Raw genomic sequence first — 9886 nt, forward strand, 5'->3', positions numbered from 1 at the left:
CATGCATTTCATCATGTTAAAACAGTTTAAAGAATCCTTATTATAAACCCATATTCAAATACTATCAAAAATCAAACATAATACAAAATACCAAAACATAGCAAATAAATCAATGCAATAAATCAAAAATGAGTCAATATCTCTAGTAAAAGTTCTCTTCAACTGTTCGGTCTTCTTTCTGTTGTTTCACGAATCACTATAAATGTGTATTGTCAAAATCAATGTCTTGAATCTTTTCCATAACTTTACACCATACCACATTTTACAGCATGTCTCATAAAAGTTCTGTTTACAATTATTACAGCATCAAAACGCATCGATCTGTAATTGTTCATCAAATGGATTCTTCAAATCTGTTTCGCAATCGTTTACACATCAGACAAGTCAATGATGGAGAGTTCTTACTGTAGCTGTGGGCGTCGCAAAATAATACACTGAAAGTTCTGATACTTTATTCATGTCGCAATTGTCAAATAAACATACAGTGCATCGCATACATTCACCCAGTTGTCTAACATTATACAAAGTTCATGGACTAGTATACGTTGTTACGCAGGTTTACGTAAGAACTGAAAGTAAACAAAAAAGAACCATATATAATTTTCAATGCAAAACCCTGTTGCACACCAGATATATAAACAAATCGCAGTATAACCTTACAAATATTATGACTATGCGAATATATCAATTATGCATATTAAAAGACATTTATTACATTAATAACGTTCAAATTACCTCTTTGGGCCATTAACATGTCAAAATTTGTGTAGCATCGTGATTCGATTACAGGAATCTGATGTATCGGGGAAAGAAACGCCGATTTACTACTTAGCTTCTAATCGTAATATGTATCTTACTCTTAATCAATGTACGACGGTAACATTTCTGATGGAACATTTTCAGTGCACCAGATTAACAACTTTCTATGTTAGATACTTATTTAAATATAAAAATTCAAGTCTAATTTTAGAGTGAAATTTTAATATATTTAAACAAACTTTTCTAAACAACCAACATGTACAAACACTGAGTTTATTTTCATATCCTTTCTAAGAATATTGATACAAAGAAAGTTAAACAAAGACTTGTATCATTCCATCTACCAAAAGGGTGTTTGAGAATATACAAATAAGTCCAAGTTTCAGAGAAAAGTCAGTTATCTATAATTTTCTTCTTTGGAAGTTTCCAAAAACCTGTTTTAGGGTACTTGAAAAAATGCCATATTCAAACATTCCATGACTATTTTAATGTTACAAGAGTAGAGGAACATTAAATATTGAATGGTTATTCAAGAAAGTGTCGAAATATAACTACAATCATTAATTTTACTCGAATTTACTGTTGTAAACTTGCAGTTTCCTACGACGCGTGTACGGAGTTATCTCCCGTTGATCTCCGCTTCGCCACGAATAAGCTGACACAATTGCGTATCCGGGGAATTTATGATCTATAATTAATATATAAGATCCAGAAAATGGTTTTACTTCATATTTTATACCCCTCCATACGTTACCAAACCCATTTAAGAAATGATTTGGGATTTTCCGTAGACCTACGCAAATTTTCCACAAAAAATTTCAACTTCCATCGTTGTTTTAGAATACTTTTATAACACCTTTCATAAATAAGTATACATAATAATGAAGCTTATTCACTCAAGATTTGGACCCTACAAGTTTTATTTATGTACGAGTTACAATTAGACGATACGAGGTAAAAAACCAAGAGGTGTACACGTTCACAAGAAAACGGTAAACTCTGACCTTTTATCACGTGACCAATGTCTTGAACTTAGACGCCATTAAATCGTTTGCCGTTCAACTGATAGTACAAATTATTTCACACAGTTACTGTTTCCTACATAATAAGACTTTCATAAAAAATACAGAATATTAAACAATATGCTTTATTAATACCAATTAAAACATACATAAAAAAATATCTTCTCCCTGTCTATGTAAACTTACATGTACATCACACATGTCACAATAAAATACATGTACCCTAGTCTTCGTACTCTACACATAGATTGATTGTAAGGTGTACATGTCTGTCTGGCATGGTTCATCTGACCTTGACCTCATTTACATGGTTCATTGGTCAATGTTTAGTTTTCCTGTTTTAGTCTGTTTCTTAGAAACTATAAGCAATAGGTCAACTATATTTGGTGTATTGAATGATTGTAAGGTGTACATGTATTTCCCGTTTGGTTTATTTGACCTTGACCTCATTTTCTTGGATCATGTTAAATTTATGTGATACTTGTAGTAAAGCTTTATATTAAGGACTATCAACATAAAATCAATGGCCAGTAAAGAAGGCGAGACATTTCAGCGTGTGCACTCTTGTCCTAGATTTTCCACAATGCTTTAAAACACTAAAATAAGATGATCTAAAATATGGATCTCTATTGATTTTTTTAAATAAATTTTCTTTATCAATAAGTTGCTTTTTAAGGACTGATAGAGATTAATTTTCCCAATTAGGTTTTTTCTTTTTCTTATTAGATTTTTTCAAACTATGATGTTTCTTTCTTAGACTTTTGTTTGCTACATCATAAATTACCTGATTTAAGTTAATACATGTAATTAAAGAATTAATTCCTGATTCTGTTTGATCAACATGTAATTTCATGAAATTGGACAGATAATTTTGAATTTCTGATGAAGACAATATACAACAGTCCACATAACACCAGTACTACACTAAAATGTAGTTGTAATGATTGAGCAGATACATGTGTATAAATGTATCTGGATTAAGCAAGACCAACTTCACCACAAACCTGGAGGAACTCAGGTGCTTCGGAAGGTTTAACAGTTCCTGCTTAACTTGATACATTATCGTCTTGCCCATAACCAGTACAATGTGGCAATATGCAGTAACCACCAAAATGATCTAGTTAATCTGTTGACTGTACCTTTAAATGTGGCTCATCATATTCATAACCAGTTCCAGTTTTAATTGTGATGTTTTTATTTTTGTCTCAGTTTGATTGTATATAGAGAGGGGTTTTTTTTTGTCTATTTTAAGTGTGTTTTCTATTTTATAATTAATTTTGGTGTACAGAAAAGAAATAATTTTGTTAGAAGGATTAAAGGAAATTGCCACTTCCAATACTGAGCAGTAAACATTTCCCATGGAAGTGGTAGAGAATAAAACCATCCTCATAAACAATGTCAGAGGAGGGGGCTTACAGGACCCCCTTTGATTGCAAAATATAACAATTTTCAGCATAACGACGTCCGAAATGTTTTTCGTCTCGTCTGTCTCGCTAGGCGCAATAATTAAAATTTAGTGAAGTACGCCCCTATTTATAATTCTGGACCCCCTAGTCAAATTACAATTGAGAGGATATTACCTTATTGAAGATCAACATACCAATATTGGATTTTGGTAACTTCTTCTGAATGTATAATTGGACGCTTTATATTGTACTTAATTGACCGACAGAACATCTCTGAATCAATTTCCCATTTAAGACTCTAATGCATTCTATGATACATTTTCAAATCTTTACACTTAACGTTGTGATTGATGAACAAGGTCATATAAGACAATGGATATCCGACATATGATGTACCATTTTTTCATAACGTTGTTATAACAATACATATACACCAATCACTATTTTAATGATTCTGCATTAAAGGAAAGAGAATGTCATTCAAGAAACCTTTTTTCGAAATGAAAGAAATAAAAAAAATCTGCAATCAGATGAAAAACTTTCAATGGTATTTTTAAACACTTTGTAATCTTGGGACTACATAGCACCAGCCATGTACTGTCGTTATATTCTACAATGAAATCGGACACAATGGTCCTCGGTGGCCGAGTGGTCTAAAGAGTCGAATGCGTTTTCAGGAATGGAATCCATCAACAAAAACGCTACAAATGAACATTATCGAATTTAAGAATAGACAGTAAACATACATTTTGAATATTTAGTATGTATATGGTGTTTTATATAATGAAGTACATATAGGATTTGTATGCCTGATCTTGGTTGTGAGATGAAAGAATGCTGCAGAATAATAGTTTAGGGACTATATGTTTTCTGTTATAACATGTATAATGTGAAAAATGTGTTTTCAATATTATTGGATTAAATAAATATCAAGACGAAAAAAGTTGTCGAACTACTGTATCACTAGCCTGTCAACACTGAGGTTGTGAATTCGAATCCTGCACTCAACTCCAATCTTAATAGACTAGGATTGTCAGTTTTTCTACCGAAGGTCGGTGGTTCTCTCCGGGCACTCCTGCTTCCTCCACCATAAAAAGTGACCACCACGAAATAGCACAATAGTGCTGAAAGTGGCGTTAAAAACCTATCAATCAATCAATCAAAGGGGACATGCTAATATAAAAATAAGGAGATGTGGTATGGTTGCAAATGAGACATATATTCACCAGTGTTCAAATGACGAAGATCTAAGCAATAATAGATCACTGTACGGCCATCAAGAATGAGAAAAGTCTTCCAGAGCTCACGCATAACCACCATCTTAAATTGATGCTACTGTTGGTTAACATATTTTGTAGTACTGTCTTTTATCAACATATGCGATAACTAGTTTGTGGTGGTTTTTTTTTTTTTTTTTTTGCGGGGGGGGGGGGGGGTTCCCCTTTTTTAAGGGTGTAATTTGGTCCTAGTCTATATGAAAAAATAAGAAGTCGATGGTAATAGGCGTACAAGGGTACTAACTTGCGAAAATTTAAGCCTGTTACATGTATATATGTCCCATCCTCGGAATCTGAGAATTGAATCCTTACTCGTATATCTTTTTAAATTAAACAAACGCCGTCTTATACTACACATGCAAGTAAGACAACTAGAGGGATAAGATATGATGATCACAGAAGATGATATCTCTCTCTCTCATGTCTCTCTCTCTAAGTTAAATTGAATTGATTCAAAAAGAATTTATTTTCAAAGTAGTGAAGATGTTAAAAAAATAGTTAAACACTCAGTGATACGTTTGCTTCATTTATTATAAAAGATATCCAGATATGTATGAGTAGCGCCTATTATTTATTTCCCCTCCGCCTAATAGTTTGATGTACATTCGATCTCCTTTTTTCAAATATAAGACGAAACTTAGTGTCTGCGCAGCTGCATGGCCAGACACAGGAACAAACCCCTTTGAGAAATAAGTGTTATTCTTAAACCATCTGAAGTCTACGTAGTGCTTTCCTCTAGACATGATCATACAACCCAAACTATAAAGTCCATTCTTTGGTACTGTAAACATCCCAGTATATGGATTATAGTGATTCCCTACGTTCGTAACTACGTCATCAAACCTCAATACACTTCCAACTGATTGAATGGATTTGGCATATGCCAAGAATGCAGGTTTGTCAACTGAAACATGTGAAACAAAGTAACTTTATTTAATATGCATAGTTATTATTATACCACATATAATTTATTACATCATATAAAACTAAGGTACATGTACATGAATTTAAACAGCATTTAAAGTGAACGTGTGGTTCATAAGTGTTTCTCGTTTCTCGTTTTTTATATAGATTAGACCGTTGGTTTTCTTGTTTGAATGGTTTTACACAAGTAATTTTTGGGGCCCTTTATAGCTTGCTGTTCGGTGTGAGCCAAGGCTCCGTGTTGAAGGCCGTAGTTTGACATCTATAATGGTTTACTTTTACAAATTGTGACTTGGATGGAGAGTTGTCTCATTGGCACTCATACAAAATCTTCTTATATATTTAGTAAAAATGACATTTGCACTTTATATTCTAAGCTTCTAAGATATTTCTTTTTTTCTTAATTCAGTTTCTCATGAATGATTTAAAACATTTAAGAAAATGTCTACCACAAACGCACTGCCGACTTATTCAAGGTATACCAACTTAAATCAATGTTTTTTTTTCAAGTTTTGTAAATATTATATTAGCATAAAACGCAGCTAATTTGGCATAAGTCACTGTTCTTGAATTCGAAGTTCAAAGATGTTAGAATTTTCAATTTAAAACATTTTTCGAGATTTGAAGGTTACTCTGGCAGAAATCGTTGGGACAAAATACATTTTATAGTGTCTAAATAAAAATGATTTGAAATTTTTCGAATTATGAAATATAGAATAAGAATTACTCACTCTCACAAGTATATGTCAAAATTCCGCCAAAATTTACAGATACGAAAACAAACAACAGACAGGTTTTCACCAGCATTTTCGAAGGTTGTACAAGAATGGATGATTGTTTAAGGGAAAAGTGGTTGTTTAATAGTTTTACGAAACTCGTATACTTTTATTGCATGTTTATATTTTCAGGAAATAGTAATTGAATATTCCAATTTACAGTATTGCATATCATTTTACAAGTGTCATCTGCATGTTGTTCAGTTTTCCTTCCTTTAGAAAATAATAAGTGAATTTTGTTTCATAATATGAAGAAGAATAATATTACAAAGGGAGCAATTATAAATCCAAACATTCATAAGTCGAATGTATCATTGCGTAAAACAAAACAAAAATAAAAAATAAAAAAGTAAACACCGACCACTCATCTTTATTTTGGGGGCATTCAACAAAAGCGGATTGATACTCGTCTATTGCAAATTCTAAGCACACACAAACATGTCAGACTTAGTGATGAAAACAACTACCAAAATCAGATTTATTACAGGCTTTAATTTTTACATAGATAGAAGACATGTCGAAGAAGAACAAGCATAGTGCTGTCCTTGTTGATGTTTCTTATATTAGTTTATCCATGAAATTTCAAGTCCATCCTTCTTGTATCCTGATCTTGTAATCGACTATTTGGCAAAAACGGATTCTGTAAAACAATATTCCAGCATTTCTCATAAATATGAATGCAGTATACTAAAACAAAATATTCCCGACAAATAGTTACAATGACAATCCTGAAACTATAAATGCAACATTTACAATTACCAAATTTAAAATTTTAATTTCTGTATGTATACGCGTATGTCAGTGCAAAAGTACCACATGCATTTTTAATTTTTTTAGATTTAAAAATTTATTTTTTTTATTTAGCAAACATTTTGCGTTACTATGCAAACTTAAGTGAAATACATGTTACAAAAATATTGCGAAATAACACAAAAGATTAGACATATATATATATTGGCGCTAATATTCCTCTGTAAGTACGAGAAAGTACTGCAATTTTTCATTAAATTCCATTTAACCAATAATGTACAATATTATCATACTGATTCATTGCACAAGACAAAATTATTTGTAATTTAAACATCTATGGGATTTCTAAACAAAAAGAGATATTTGAACCTGATATTTAAGTAAGTAATCAGTTATTGGGAAAGGATACCCCTCTTTAAAAGTGCATGCGTTCAGAAAACTATAGTCTGTACAGATATATGTATAAGATTTGTTTTCTTGTTATTACTTTAACCATGGTACCATATGATATACTATAAGTAAACGACCATTTAATGTATTTGACTTATCAGCGAATTCGTACTTACCAAGAACAACAAGACGGATGTCATGTTTGGAGCAGGATTTGCTACCCACCTGAGCACATGAGCTAGCACCCGGGTTATTTTGTTGTTGTTGTTTTTTTTTGTGGGGTTCCTGTAGCTTAGTCATGTTTTTTCTATGTAATGCTTTGTTAACTGTTGTGTGTTTTTTCGTTTTTTACTTTTTTTTCGATGGCGTTTTAAGTCTTTCTTCGACTTATGAAATTCTTCCGGCTCTCTTTTATTGTTGTAAGGTTGAAAGTATCAATGAGACAGCAATTCATTTGCAAAAGTGATTTAATGGTTCCAATTGTATTGAAGCCCAGTTCAGTCCCTTATTTTTCAGCCAATCATTGATTTTTCAACCAGTTGATGCGAAATCATAAATTTTGTAATGTAAAATACTACCGTAAACGACAGGTGTACTTCGGTTTACATTGTAACACGATCGGAAAGTTATAACACATTTGAAAAATATCATATAAAATTGAGAATTGAAATGAGGAATGTGTCAAAGAGACAACAACCCGATCAAAGAGCAAAAGACAGCCGACGACCACCAAAGGGTCTTAACACAGCGAGAAAATCCCGCACCCGGAGTCGTGCTTCAGCTGCCCCTTAAACAAAAATGTGTACTAGTTCAGTGATAATGCACGTTATATTAAACATATAAATGAACAAAAATAAAAAATCATACAAGACTAACAAAGGCCAGAGGCTCCTGACTTGGGACAGGCGCAAAAATGCGGCGGGGTTAAACATGTTTTGTGAGATCTCAACCCTCCCTCTATACCCCTAGCCAATCTAGAAAAAACAAACACACAACAATACGCACAGTAAAACCAGTGGCGGATCCAGAGGGGGGCGTAGAGGGCGTACGCCCCCCTTTGCTTGCACTTTTTTTTTTTTTTTTTTGTAAAATGATTAATCAGACTAGACTTCGTGAACTTTGCCATTTCCCGTGTATTTAATTTTTATGCGACAATTCTTTACTTATAAAGATATTTTTCGCTCGTATTTAGTGTAATATATTATTGATTATGTCAAAGTCATGTGATTCTCTACGGTGGAGCTGACCAGTTCGTCGAAAAAAACGTCACTCAGTCATTTTGAAATTCAAATCACAGTGACACATTGCTTAGGCTGAGGATGACAAGCACGACGCCTTCAAAGCGACAAAGTATTGAGCAAAAACGTATTGAATTCTATTTCACAATTCCACCCAACAGAAAGTAATACTCTATTACACTCTCATGAAAAAAAAAGTTCCACAGCAATATTATTTACCTACGAAAACATGTTTAACCCCACACGCCCCAGTCCATTAATAACATTGCTGAATAGTGATCCCCAGTCAGTAAGCTATAGATATAGATTTAAAGTCTAAGGTACGGACCATTTGATCTGAGGGGGCAGTCTTAGATTTTTAAGAGAAAAAATTCTGACCCTGATTTTTGCCTTAAACAAAAATTCTGGCCGTATCTGGATTGAAAACAATAATCTTGTCCACTTTTTTGCTATTAGAAAAAAATAGTTTCAACAGAATTATTTAGCATTAAATGAACATGATGAATAAAAAACGGGCGCAATTTTTTTTTGGGGGGGGGGGGGGGGTTGCATGTGAATCCCATATCTGACCGGAATGTCTGTTTCGCCGAACTGATATACTGAATACTTTTTCAAGGCCCGACTGCAACCTGCCTGCTGGGTGTGGCCTATATGTCTCCATGTGTCGACCGTCATTCACAACTTCATTGTCATTTCCGACTAATTCGTAGCCTTTGGTTGATTTGGAACCCCTCACTTCCCTTGTTGGTTAAAACATTTCAACCAAACATTTGGATGAAAATTGCTTGTTTGTCTTTCTTCGTGTCGGTCGTATTGTAAATTTCATTGAATAGCCGTATATCTTGTTTACAACAAGAAATCTGTGAGGTTATGCTAACTAACCATACAACAAACGATAATTTTCCATGTCCATTTTTTACTGACAAATCCCACATCAAATATATTAATTAGTACATAGCTTTGGATCCATCCAATCATTTCATAATAGACAATTGGTGGAGAGAATACGGCACCAAAAATGTCCAACCCCTACACTTTAACTATAAAATGCATTTTACACTTATTTTATGTTTTTTAGCCAAAAAAAGGTCCAAAATTTTTTTTCGCCTCGCTATGCTCGGCGAACTTTATTACTTCGCCCCCCCCCCTTTCCAAAATCCTGGATCCGCCCCTGAAAACTCAGTTTAAAAGAAGTCTGAGTCCGATGTCAGAATAGGTGACAAAAGAAACTAAACAAAATGACAATGATACATAAATTAACAAAGTACATTCACATTATAAATGCTTATAAATGAAAGTTGAGTTTTAAAAACAGAAGTAACATCAACCGAAAAATGAAATATA

General features: G+C 33.1%; 1 long non-coding RNA gene across 1 annotated transcript; it reads right to left on the reverse strand.

The window, feature by feature from the left end:
- Positions 1 to 435: 435 nt before the first annotated feature.
- LOC127704942 (uncharacterized) lies at positions 436 to 877 on the reverse strand. Its single transcript, XR_007983584.1, has 2 exons — positions 736 to 877; positions 436 to 569 (listed from the first exon to the last, which is right to left on the reverse strand). It is a non-coding gene; the product is annotated as an uncharacterized LOC127704942 (long non-coding RNA).
- Positions 878 to 9886: the final 9009 nt, after the last annotated feature.

This window comes from Mytilus californianus, unplaced genomic scaffold (assembly GCF_021869535.1).
Source record: "Mytilus californianus isolate M0D057914Y unplaced genomic scaffold, xbMytCali1.0.p SCAF_6, whole genome shotgun sequence".
Lineage (NCBI taxonomy): Eukaryota > Metazoa > Mollusca > Bivalvia > Mytilida > Mytilidae > Mytilus > Mytilus californianus.